Raw genomic sequence first — 13,859 nt, 5'->3', positions numbered from 1 at the left:
TAAGTTTTAAACAAAAAAGGTTTAGATTTGACAGAAAAACAAAAAAATCAAAAATCTACCCACGAATAGTTTAAACATACAAATTCCTCTATTCCAATGCTTTAGTTTATTCGCAACATTTTTGTTTTAACTCAAAGAAATGTGAAAAAAAATCATAACTAAGAACGTTATAAAAAATTGTTATCACTGAATGACTTCATTCATCTAAACTTTGAATTATTTTTTCCTCATTAAGAAGGTCAATGACATTTTTTTTAAATTTAGACGAATCAGATTTCTTATATAGATCAAGCACAGTGCACAAATATTTCGAAAGTAGCTTAATCCAGATGACACAACCAGGAAACTTATCTTGCATTGAAAGATTTTGAATGTGAACCGATCAGATTTAGAAGATCCATCTACGGTGTTTACGAAACATTATATATTTGCTCAATAATTTCAATAATGAACATGTCCATCAAGGCGATATAACAGTAACCTAGATGTAATAAATCAGCTAACCATTACGTATTTCATTTTGATAATTTCATCCTATGATTTTTAGTCGCAAGTTATTTGTTTACCTCTGGAAGTCACAAAACTATGGAAACCATGGCAAAATGAACAGCAACAATGATTTTCCAGCGCCAATTTTCGGTAGCGTAAGAGCAAGTTCACTGGTGTTGGGAAAAAGTGGTAGAAATTTTGACACTAACGGCACATTTTGAAAATTTTGCCAGGAAAACATTTTCAAGATATGTGGCCTTCAAGTTTTTTTACAACACGTGTTGTATTGTCGCATGCTGTGATGCAAAAATTGCAATATTTCTATCACATACGGCTGAAATAGAAACTGTGTTGTAAAAAATACAACGCCCCAAGATCTTGAAAACATTTTTGCATGGTGAAATTTTCAAAATGTCAAAATTTCTACCACTTTTCCCCAACACCAGTGAACTTGCTCTAATGAAATGGTTGAAATCCCATTCAATTTTGTTAAATTACTATATTAATTGTCATTAAGCAGCTTGTTTTGGGTTTAATCTACACATTGATTTCAATGATAACAGCAATATAGTAAGTAATTAATGAAAATCAAACTTTTTTCATGTTAGAAAACTCCCTATTTAGAACAAATCGTTGAAATTTAGAGGAGAATTTCACAGTTACTTCTGATTTTAAGTATTTAGGTTCAACAGATGGCAGACTAATAGAAGAGAAATTGAAAAATATGAACGTGTAGGTTTTAAACATTTGAATAGTATAATATGCATATTTAAGAAATTTTGTCGAAAACTAGCTCCTGTCCATATCTACCTATTCAAAAAATCTCAATAAAAAGATGCTCAAACTAAAATTTTTGCCAAATGTTCACCTGTAATTTTTTTTTCTAAAAAAATATATAAATTTATATGAAGAATTTTTAGAAGTTACTGGCAACATTGTTAGAAGAAAGGCTTAATCCGCGATGCCAGGTGGATGTTTGACGTTTTGTAGTTATGAGAACTAGTAAGGTGACTCCCAAAAATTTCCTAACTTATCTAAACTCTACTATGGAGGACATCAATGGTTTTATTTTTTCTTGAAGAAGTCTTAAACCTATTTTTAAATATTAAATTCGATCAGGTTGTCCCAAGGTTTTATTTTATAAACATTCAAAAGTTCTTTTATCGTTCATTTCGATATTTATTTTCATACGATTTTCAAATTTCAAACGCATTAACTACAGACTGGAAGGAATGAAATAAGAGAAGATCAACACTCGGTGCCTATTGCGTTTTTGTTTCAAAAATAAAATTTATGGTTCATTTAAGGGAAAAACAATTAGTAAGATAAAAAGATCTAGCATTCTTCACTCAACTAAAGGCTTTTTGATGATAAAAAAAATTCAAAATTCATATTTTTATAGTTAATTTTTATGTTTGCTTGCACTGAATTTCTATTTATTCTTCCCGTTTCCAATAAGGACAAGTCATTCATTGCCAGATTTCAAATCGTAATGTTTCATTTGTCTTATGATTATAATTTCAAATGTGTCTTTTTTGCATAGATGATGTTAGCTCTGAATTCACTTTAATATACGGAAAAAAACTTAGCTAAAAAAATGTTTAGGTTGTTTCGAATTTTATTATAATTTCGTTAAGGACACCCTTCATTTCTAAGAAGGATGGATATTTCAGTTACATTTATAATCTAGTTGTGCAGAACCTTGATTTTGTTCAAAATGGTTTTTATTGCCTCGTATTATTAGTTGATTTGGTATTTGCCTCCTCTTTCCTTCTTGTAGAAGAGTCTTTGAAATTTTATAGAATATTTTACGACGGATTCCAAAAAAAATCCCGTATATCAAAATTCACGTCAGCCAAATCACCAAATCGATGAAAAATTGTTCGTGTAATATCCAGTTCATGTGGATTTTTTTTTTTGGGAGACCCAGATTTTGAAAGTCGAAACTTCATTTGTTCATTGTTACACATAATTTACTTTTTATTAACCGAATTTTTGAAATATCACAAAAAATACATGAATTTTGTCGTTTTTTCAATAAATTTTGTATGGGAACCCATTTTTTTTTCAGTAAAAATTATCATGTTTATGTGAAAGCATGCTTGTGTACCAATTTTATAATATTCTTCTCAATTTTTTTTTTCAAATTTTGATAATGTTCAATCATGATTTACCCAAAGCATCGTACAAACCATTTCCATGATTTCGCAAAGAAAATGGTTTCCTTCCTATACATAAGAACTTGATGCCCCCTTGACCTTTTGCTACAAAAGTGGGAGCGGTCGTTTTAACGTCAAAATACGATTGTGTTACAGATACTCTTAAAATCGCTTCACAATTGTTCGAATTATGTCGTATTACACGTAGATTTTGTATAAAAGCCCCCATTCTAAGAAGAGATAAAAATAAATTAATTTTTTTTACTAAGAAGATTTACAAAAAAATTGATCCAATTGCCAAATTTAATAAATATTTCAGTAATTTTGAAGCAATACTATCGTTTTGTATCATTTTGTAATCTACCAGAATATCTTAAAAGATTTCCCCTTTTTACGATTTTGAAGTTAATGAAATTTTTTTTATATCTCTTTATCTCACTTAAATGTTTTTCGATTTTAACAAAACGAACAATAAATTAAAGTTTAAGAACGAATTTAACAACGTTAAAAATTTTAAGAACGATTGACATACATGAGCAAAAGCTATTAACTTTGTATAAGAATTTTAAGGAAGCTTCTGCTCGCTTTTTTTTCACTAAGAAATTACCGAAAAAAATTGTTCATAGTCATCACAATACGGCAATATAAAGGTTTAAAAATAATCCAGAAATATTATTAAATATATTCTCATATAAAGAAATCGCAATGTTTGTACGACAATGAAGCTTTTAGCAAATTTGATATGAGTTGGCATTCTTGTTTGCAGTTCTAAAACATATTTTAAACATAGGATATTCCTGATGACTCACAAAGTTTTGATAAAAAAAGAATAAATGTAAGTGGGATGTAAGTGGGATAAAAAAATATGTTTTTACGACTTAACGCGCTCTTCATTTTTTAAATTGTTCACAACAAACTAAAAGATTATCGGAAAAATTTTAAAAACATATTATTTTTGACTCATTAATGTAAACTGAGAAATCTCTTATTGCATTTGTCCAATTTGTGGTGAAATCTAGGCTTGTCAGATTGCCCCGGATTTATCCGGGTATGCCGGATATTTAAAACAAAATTAGGGAGAAATCCGGTCCGGCCCGGTTGCCCGGATTGCATTGAATCAACTTGAATTTTACCGGTTACGGATTTATTCACTTTTTTTTTATGAAATCAAACGTAAAACAATTTTTGTTGTACATTTTTTTTTTATTAATGTATCCAAAAAGAAATTTTTCGAACAAATTGTACATTATTATTTATGGAAAGTTTAATGAAAACCTTAAACATTATTTCAATTCTGCTGGAAAGTTTTTATAAAAAATATTCTTTGTTGTTTTTTTTCTTGATTCTTGTTGAGAAATTCCTGGGTTTCGACCAAATTAAACCGGATATTGCCTGAATTTTTTCAAAAATTTTGAATACAAATGTTTTTTTTTTTTTAAAGTAGCCCAGATTTGTCCAGCCCGGAAACGTGTGCAATTCAATCTGACAACTTAGTCTTGTCTCTTCGCTACATAAACAGTTTATCGGCTGAACCAAGAAAAAAACTAACAAGAAATACCAAAATTCTACAAAATGTCACAAACTGCGACGTATTAAAAAATACTGACCAACAGTCGAAGTACGCCTTGAGAATCATGGTACAGAAACCTGCACTATGGAAAAGTCGAGTTAATTTAGTAAAAAATGGCACTTAAGGTCTCAACCAAAATTGTGCAAAATTTAAGAAAAACCATTTCCGAAAAAAATTACGAACGGTCTGCAGACAAAACGTGAGGTCCTGAACTGTCATTCGTCTGTTGAAATGTAAACCTTTTTACGATATATGAAACAAGGTTTTAGATTTTTTTCAAAAACAAAAACTCAGCATAAAAAATATCTGTCCTTTTTCATCCGTAAGCACTCCTTATTGGATTTTTTTGGTCTTTTTTGTAAATACAGTCATTTGAAAACATTGCATTAAGATTTTGCCTTATTGTTTTTGGAATATTAAGTTTCCAAACTCATTTATTTAAAAAAAAAATTGGCTCAGATTATTTGATTATTTGTATTTTTTTAAATAGTTCTTTTAAAACTTAACATACAGACCTCATTTATAATGACAACATTCCATTATTGCAACATTTGTGCTGAACAAAAATTGAACAATTGATTTTTTTGCATTTAGGTATTATGTTTTACATTTATTTTTTTAAAACGAAATAAAATAAAAAAGTGGCCAAAACCGTTGAGGTTTGGCATCATTCGATTTTAACAACACTAAATGTATGAGCGTTTTGCCAGAATTGAAAGGGGTCAGTACTTAACATTTTCAAAGTTAGAAGGTGGTTGAAGAGTTAGTTGGTTTATTCGTTCATTTATTCCTATTTGGTCGTTTTGAAAAATTCGAGAATCATTCACATAAGATGGAAAAAACTATCTTAAATCAAATCTTATGATCCCTTCTTGGTACATTTCGTACCTGTAAATTATCAAATTTTCAAGATGATGAAGACATGAAAATTAAAGAAAAGGAAGAAAATAAGCCGAAAATATCATGAATTTTTAGAAAAAGATACAACGGCTCACCGACAGGACTTGAAGCGGAGATTGCGGGTTAAAGTCTTGTCGGTAAGCCATTGTATCTTTTTCAAGAAATTCATGACATTCACGGGTTATGTTCTTAATTTGTTTGATCTTCATGTTTCTCTTAAATTATCCATCAACTTTATTATTTCCATATCTTAGAACTATCTTATTTCCATTTTTTTACGACTTCAGAATTTTTTTTTTTTTATGTTCTCATTTTTCCTAATTGAAGTACGAAAAAGTGCCTTTTGATAAAAAAAAATTGATAAATTTGGGTTCCATAATTTTGCAACGGTGATTTTATTCAAATCATTGTTAAAACAACAAAATATCAAAAAATCGATAGCATTCCTAATGACATCGTGATGTATATTGTATTAAATTATTTTAAATGATCAAAATTGTCTTTCAATTATTTGAAATATTTTGTTCTATCTTCGATTGGCGGAAATCTTATGTTCTATTTACGATTTGCAGGAATTTAAAAGGTGGCTCTGAATGAAAACCATTATGATACAACATGAGAAAACGTCAGGGTCGTTAGGGAAAAACTTTTGAATCTCTTAAGATTTCATCATGTAAGTCAAAAAAAACTTTTAAGAAAATTTATCGACCATGAAGACGACAAATTTATGTTTGTTTATCATATTGTAACAATTTCAAAAGTTTTTTCTCCAATGTTTTCCCTTCTAACAAAGGCAGACAATGAAGGGAAGTTATCATAATCGACATCGTATATTGCTGCGCTTTCCCTTTGGTTAATAATTTTTGCTACAACACACCCAGTGACTCAAATTCCCACGGCTGCATTTCGACGAGAATCGATAATGTCCCTGCGTCGGTCGGTTTTTGACGACAGGCAACGGAAGCCTTTTCGACAGCCAGAACGAATGGCGAGGAGCATCAAGGGAGAGAGAAAAAACCCCGAAAGTTCACCCTTGAAGTTCTGTTGTGGAGTTCCACATTATCTAACCCCAGCAGCAGTATTAGAAACAGCAAGTAGCAAGCAAAAGTCTCCTGGGGCCTTCATTAGGAGGAAAAAAGTGCTAAACATAACAATCAAGTACGGAGTTGAGGAGAGTGAAGGAAGAATAAAAAAAACACAAATGTTGGTTCATATCGAATATTATACAGCTGACTGTGACTTTTACGACGTGTGAAATATTCAAAATTTATCGACAGACCGCTTCCATCGGCTTCATGTGTAAACTTTACTGTTTCTAATATTCGGAACATAACCCATCGGAGTCCCAAGTGGCGGTGTTGTAACTTTGTTTGTTTAACGGCCGCCGGGCAACCCCCAGAAATTTTTGCTCTGCTGCTGCTCAAGGTACATATTTGGTAGAGGAACCTTTACCTCAGTTTTGGGAGGAATAAAAATGTGTTGTGTTCGGATGTCACCACCCAACCAAAAGACCAAAAGACCGACCAGGCCATGTTTGGTTACGTACCCAACGATTTTTCCGGGCCAGATACCAAAGGCAAAGGAAAAGCGCCAGACTGTGACAGGGATCTCATAGAAGGGCCTCACCGGTTGGTCAGAAATACATATATCGATGAATTTTATGTCCTGGGAAGCGGAAACCCAAATTGCAATATGGTTCAGTTACTTACGGGCGCACCAGGGCAGGGGTTCTAAGGATTGGTTCGATGTTAAGAATGGAATTTCGCATATGTTGAACACCATCTAGTGACTGCCTAGTGCTGAAAGCAAAAATACACAGAAAAAAATTGAACAATGGCCGATGTATTTTTTGTAATCGATGTATTTTTTTAAGATTTTCGTTGAAATGTTGCATCAAAACGATGTAAAAAATGCGAACGGGTCATGCTGTGTAATATCACAACCTTCTATCTTAAGCTTGTCAGATGAGTCAAAGAAGAAACTATCTTCAACGAATGTTCATCTACGATATTTTGACCAACGCTGTTGACTGTCCTCAACTGCTCCAGAGTTTAAACCTCTACGCCCCAGCTCGACAACTACGCAGTCAGTTGATTTTTTGGTTGCCAAGAAGCAGAACAGTATTTGGACAAAATCACCCCTTATACCGATGTTGTCAAGCTTTTAATGTTGTCTCGCACTTATTTGACTTTCATATATCTAAATCTACGTTTAAAAGTGCAATCCGTGATGTAAACTAGTTTTTAACTAATTTTTAATAGTTTTGTAATCTTATTCATAAGTTAGTTTTAATATTAAGTCTGTATGACAGTAGTCAAAGACTCCAAATAAATAAAAAGATTGCCCGGTTTTAACCCGGACTTGCCCGGATATTTGATACCAAATTTTGTAAAAAAAAAACCGGTCCGCCACTTGCCCGGATTCAGTTGAAAGTCATAACCTATACAACAAACAGTACCACCAACATTGTCAAATTTGTAGAATATATCTACTTTTCAGTATTATTTCGAGCAAGATGGCGTCAGTATTTTCGATTCAATTTCACAATCAACATGGCGTTCAGTAAGTTAATATTGAAAATCTTAAGGCAGTTGTAAAACAGTTTTAAAAAAGTTTGTGCCGGTCAGAGAAAAAGTTGTAATAGAACAATTTGAATAAACAGTTTTAAAATGGTTTTAAGAAACCTTGAATCACAGCATCGTTTGACGTTTCTCAATATGGAATACACACTCATGATGGATTTATCCATTTTTGAGAAAAAGAAGTTTTTCGCAATGAATGAGAACATTTCGATTTGTTGCTTGGCATGCAACTTTTAGTTTTTTTTCCTTTTGACTATGATTAGAGGATGGTCAATTATCTTTTAATAACAAGTAGGTATTGTTATTAAATAATCTCAGACTGTATTGGAATAGATCATTTTCTGTTATCAAAAACCAGGTCTCAAAGCTAAATAATAAACCGCATAAATGAGGATTATAACCAAACGATTTATTAAATCGTCAAATGACAATTTATTAAATCGTCAAATGACGATTTATGAAGCGTAATAAAAACATTGAGCAAACGATTATAGAAATTGTAAAAATATTGCCTGAATCGTGATTTCCGAAATGATTGGATTTTGAATATTAAGTTATGATATTTAACTGTTGAAAACTGTTAAAACACTTATATGGAAAAACTGTTATTAATGATATACAACATATCATTATGGTTATTGTTGCAATTGGAAGCGATAAAACGTTCTTCGGATGTTTTGTTTACGATGATCAGAACTGCGTTACGCTTTAAATAAATCGTTATTTTTAATGATCGGCAAATGCTAGTGGTCTTCATTCTGAATATATCATCTGAAACTTGCTGAGGCTGATAAAAGCTATGAATGAGCATTTTCGCTTGCGATGAAGCTCAATTTCTCCGTCTTTGCTAAGGAGAAGCCGGTGTCTGCAGCCTTCTAGAAATTTTCAAGGGCGGTTCATCCGGAAATAATTTTGATAACTCTGGATTGGATGACGTAAAAATCGCTTAACTTCGCATTGAGACACAAAGATGGATAAATAAAACAAGTAATTTGTTCGGCAAACTTGTAAATTAATTGTCTTATACATTTATTCTTATCAAATCACAAAAAACGTTTTTTCACAGTGTGCTTTTATTCGAACCCTAAGAATTGAGCGATTAAATAATTATGTGGACTGATTTGCGGTTTTTATTTTTCAGATGAATTTGGCTGTGTTAATTTATATCATTTTGAAAGCCCGTTTTTTTTTTAATTTTGAGTAATAATCCTTTTAAAACAGGTAATGTTTTCTCAAAAAGAGGTAAAAAAGTTTAAGCGTGTCTAATCATTTATCATTTAGTATTATCATTCACTGTTCCAATAAAACAGTTTTTCAACATGGCTTGAACGCAAGTTTTAAAAGCGCATTGAGCGCACTTTTAAAACTGGTACCAAAGCTCTAATAAAAAGGAAAGTATTTGTTTTTTTGAAGCTTTAGCAATACTTTTGCATCTTTTTTACAACATTCGTAAGATAGTGATTTAGTAGAGTTTCAGCAAAACTTTCAGGGCTCTTTCAAAACCATGATAAATGAAGCATTTCCTATGCAACAATAAAACCGTTTTAAAAATTGGATGCCATGGGAAAGTTTTCATAAATCAATATTAAAACTCAAAAAGCCAATTGGCTTAATCTGTGTTAGTGGGGAACTACTTAATTTTCTACTTTCTTTGCAGCATGACACGAAAACATTTCTTCATATAGGAAAACACGCCAGCTAGTTTCCAGCGTATGATGGCTCCTAGCAGCTCAAAGCAACAGTGAGGCTGTAGAATTTATTAAACAAAAAATCACTTCTCCATGCTTATCTCCAAACAAACTTTGAATTTTTGCTACAGCCCATTCCAAATCATAGAGCCACCAAAATGAGCACAGTTGTTATTCGGCGAATAAGAAACCTTAAACCGTTTGATAATTGTTTATCTCGATTCTGACGAGTGTAAGTACATGTGGTTCTCACCCAAGAGAGCCAAATGCAGCAAAAATTTCAGCCAAAACACAAAATGTAATAAACTCAAAATGGTCATAAGAATATCAATTCAATTAAAATAATTAAATAAAAATATTCAAAAAGGTCAGAATATAATGTGGATCGATGATTGTCTTATGAAATAATTTATATTTGAAAATAAGGCCGGAACAAATTTCAAATCCTTCTTTTGTCACTCGGAGTTGGAACATCGCGAGGGGGGGGGACAATAAAAAATAATGCGGAAAACAAATAAATTGGAATAAATTGCACGGAAGCTTGTATGCAAAAATCATTGCATACTATATCGTTGCACAAAACTTGTAAATCAAGTAATTTTTTACCGAATAATCATCAAATCAAGAAAACAAAAGGTGAAATAACATCCATCTTCTTAAATTGTTTTTTAGTCTTTTAATCTTTCAGATATTGGATTTTTTAATCGAAATTTACATAAATTACTTCAAACTTTACTTATTTCCCCCTTCGGGTTTTTTGAAATTTCGTAGGAGGGGGTGACAAAAGAAGAAATTGATATTTGTTCCAGCCTAATTGAAAAAGTATTATTTTTTTTAAAGAGGTAGAGCAAGTTATAAAATTGCAAAAAGTGTAAGTAAAATATCACCAAGTTCTATTAAAGTTGGCAAAGAAAAAAAATCCCTTTGTTTTACAAGAAACTATTATTGTATTGACATTAAATCAGGGCAACATATTGAATCTGAAGGTCCCCAGGAAAAAAAATCTTATGATCGAATCAAAAATACACTGTTAAAATCAATGTTCCTTTAAAAATCGATCCGAAAATTCAAAAACCTGAATTGAAAGACCCATCATCCACAGATCGTTTTTATTTTCTGAAACTTTATTTCATAATTTATTTCCAAGATTTAAAATTTTAAATCTGATTTTATAAGCTTCATAAGTTCTACAATTAATGAATAACGGAAAACAATTAATAAATATAAATTCCCCACCTTCTCCCCCTTCCAATGCGGGAAGGGATCACGAAGTGTACAACAGAAATACTTGAGTATCTGAAAAATGTCACTTGCAACATTCGGCTCCATTTGTTTGTTTTCGAGTTATCTATATATATAAAAATGAATTTTTGCCTGTCTGTATGCCTGTCTGTCTGTCTGTCTGTCTGTCTGTCTGTCTGTCTGTCTGTCTGTCTGTCTGTCTGTCTGTCTGTTCCCTATAGACTCGGAAACTACTGAACCGATTTGCGTATAACTTGGCAAGTGGGGGTATTGGAGGCCGGAGAAGGTTCCTATTATGATTTGAGACCCCTTCCTCTCTCAATAAGGGAGGGAGGGGCCTCCCAAACATCCATCAAGCAAATGGTATCAAAATTGGCATGGGGTGGTATTTGGGTACTAAGAATATTCCTATGAATATTAGGTACCCCTCCCTCCTCTCAGTGGGGTGATAGGAAGGAGGGAGGAGGGCTACCTTAGAATTTTTCATATAACTCGAAAACTAATCAAGATATTGGAACCAAATTTGGCACGGAAAGTATTGGGATACGAAAAATATTTCAATGATTATTTGAGACCCCTCTCCCTTTTTTGTAGAAAGGGGGAGGGGGCCTTTTTCATATTTTTTTACATAACTCAAAAACTAATATAGCAAATGGAACCAAATTTGGTATGGGAGGGTATTTGGATACGAAAAATACTTCTACGATTATTTGAGACCCATCCCTCTTTCCAGAAGGGAGAAGTAAAGGGGGGAGGGGCCTCTTTTATAATTTTTACACAACTCAAAAACTAATCAAGCAAATGCAACCATATTTGGCATGGGCGGGTATTTGGGAACGTGACATGTTCTAATGATTGTTTGAGAACCCTTCCTTCTTCCAGTGGGGAGAAAGGAGGAGGGAGGGGAGTTTCATACAATTTTTACATCATAACTCAAAAACTACAACAGAAAATGGAACCAAATTTGGCATGGAACGATATTTGGGTATGAGAAATGCTCCTATGAATATTTGGTATCCTTCACTCCTTCAAAAAGGTGGATGAAAAGGGGGAGGAAAGGTCTCCCTTGCAATTTTCAGTTTAACTGGAGAGTTGATTGAGCAAATTGAACCATATTTGGCATATGAGGGTATTTGGATTCGAGAAATGTTTCTATCATAAATTGAAGCCCCATCTTTTTTTAACCCGAAAGATATTAAGAGGAAAAGGGTGAGCTTCCATATATTTTTTTTTTTGCATAACTCGAGAATTTATCGAGCAAATGAAACCAAATTTGGCATCAAAAAGTATTTGAGCAAAAAAAAAAACTTTTTCTATGTGAAACCATTCCTTTCTTGCAGTAGGATGATAGAATTGGGAATATAGGAAGGGAAGAGGAGGCTCACATTTAACTTTTTTTTTTACAAAATCCGAGAAATGGACAAAACTTAACATGGAAAATCATTTTGGTATGATTCTATGATTAGCTGACACACCATCCTCCTTTCAGTGAGTAGGCACATAGGGGGAGAGAGGTGAGCCCAATACAATAGTGTAAGCATAAGTTCTCAGTTTATGCTATCGAAGCCAACAAATGGAAACAAATATGGCATGGAAAGGTACTTGGTTACGGGATATCTTTCTACGATTGTTATAGATCCTTACGCTTTATAGTGTAGATAGGGGAAGAAAGGAGAAGGGTCCATATAAATTTTGTTGTAAAGCTTAAAAACATATCAACCAATGGAACTATATTTAATATGAGGGGATTTTTGGGAACGAAAAGATTAGGTATGATTATTAAAAATCACGACCTCCATTCAGCAGGGGATGAAGGTAAGGATAGGGGAGGGGCTCTCTTATCAGTTTTTCAGCATAAATCCAGAACATATCAAGAAAAAACAACCATATTTTATAAGTTAGATTGTTTGCGTACGATTAATTTGAGACCTTCCAGACAGCTTCAAATTATCAGATCTTTAACACAAATTTATAGAGCAAGATTTAGAATATTCGTTTATGTAAGTTATCTTTGTGCTGCAATTCGAAACTCCAGCTGCAGCTCTCATTTTATAGCTGTTGCTTATAAATTATGTGATAATTTGATTTAAAGTAATGCCAATAAAACAATAAAAATTTGAATAATTTTTGAAAATAACATTTGATTTTGAAAGGTGTAGCAAAGCACACCGGGTCAGCTAGTGTTAAATAAAATATGATTATGCTTACCTCTTTCTCCCCAACTACGCCCTGAAAAGGGAGAAAATAATCAAATCATCCATACGCAAACAACCTATCTTATAAAATACTAGCTGATCCCGTACGAACTTCGTTTCGCTTTAAATGATTGGTACGTCAAAATGAGTTTAGAAAATGAATTTTAAACATTCTTTCGACAATTTTGGGAAAAAATTCAACAGTGTTTAAAGTCGCTACTATTACTTTTACTTGAAATTCAAATTAAACGGTTGATTGGCTTTTTACTAAAATTTATGTGAGAGTGTTTTCTTCTCGATCGGTTGCAAAATCTAGACATTATGGCAGAAACATGTAATATTTGTTTGTGTGCACGACTCTTTTGCTTGACCTTCACACTTAAATTGGTATCAATTAACTGCCTCCAACAAAATTATTGCACAAAACACTGAACTTTCAATGAAACCCTCTTTTTCTGTCCCATGGCCCGAAATTCGATAATTGAAACCAATTTTACGTTCCTCAAAACTCCCTTGTGCCATTTTTTCTTTTCAAATTGTATGTAAAATAACGTCAGGAACTTGAAAACAGTGATCAGTGAATATAGAAGCCCCTTTCGCCGACCCTTGACACGGAACATGCTACCTGGAGTCAATTGCTCATAGTATATAACGCTCATCTGAACATTTTCATCTGAATCCGATGCATGATCACGAAAATATCGCAAAAACAGTAAGCAACTAACATGGACGGCCTTTTTTTACCACAATTCAAAACTTGACACCTGAAATCAATTATCTTTTATGTTAAACTCCCATGTGCCAATTTTCATTACAATTCTATGCTCAATCAAGGGAATATCGTAAAAACAGTGAACAGATAATAATCTCTTTTGCCGATCCCTGAGTCAAGATTTGAAACCTGAAAGCAAAAGAGCGTTCCTCAAAACTCCTATGCGGAAATTTTCATCTCAATCCAATGTAGAATAACGTCAAAATCGCAAAAACATTAAAGTTGGGTATGGACGACTCCTTCAGCCGACTTCTGATCCGCG

Source organism: Uranotaenia lowii, chromosome 2, assembly GCF_029784155.1.
Source record: "Uranotaenia lowii strain MFRU-FL chromosome 2, ASM2978415v1, whole genome shotgun sequence".
NCBI classification, from domain to species: domain Eukaryota; kingdom Metazoa; phylum Arthropoda; class Insecta; order Diptera; family Culicidae; genus Uranotaenia; species Uranotaenia lowii.
The sequence above is the reverse complement of the archived record's forward strand: the minus strand, read 5'-3'. Positions refer to the sequence as shown.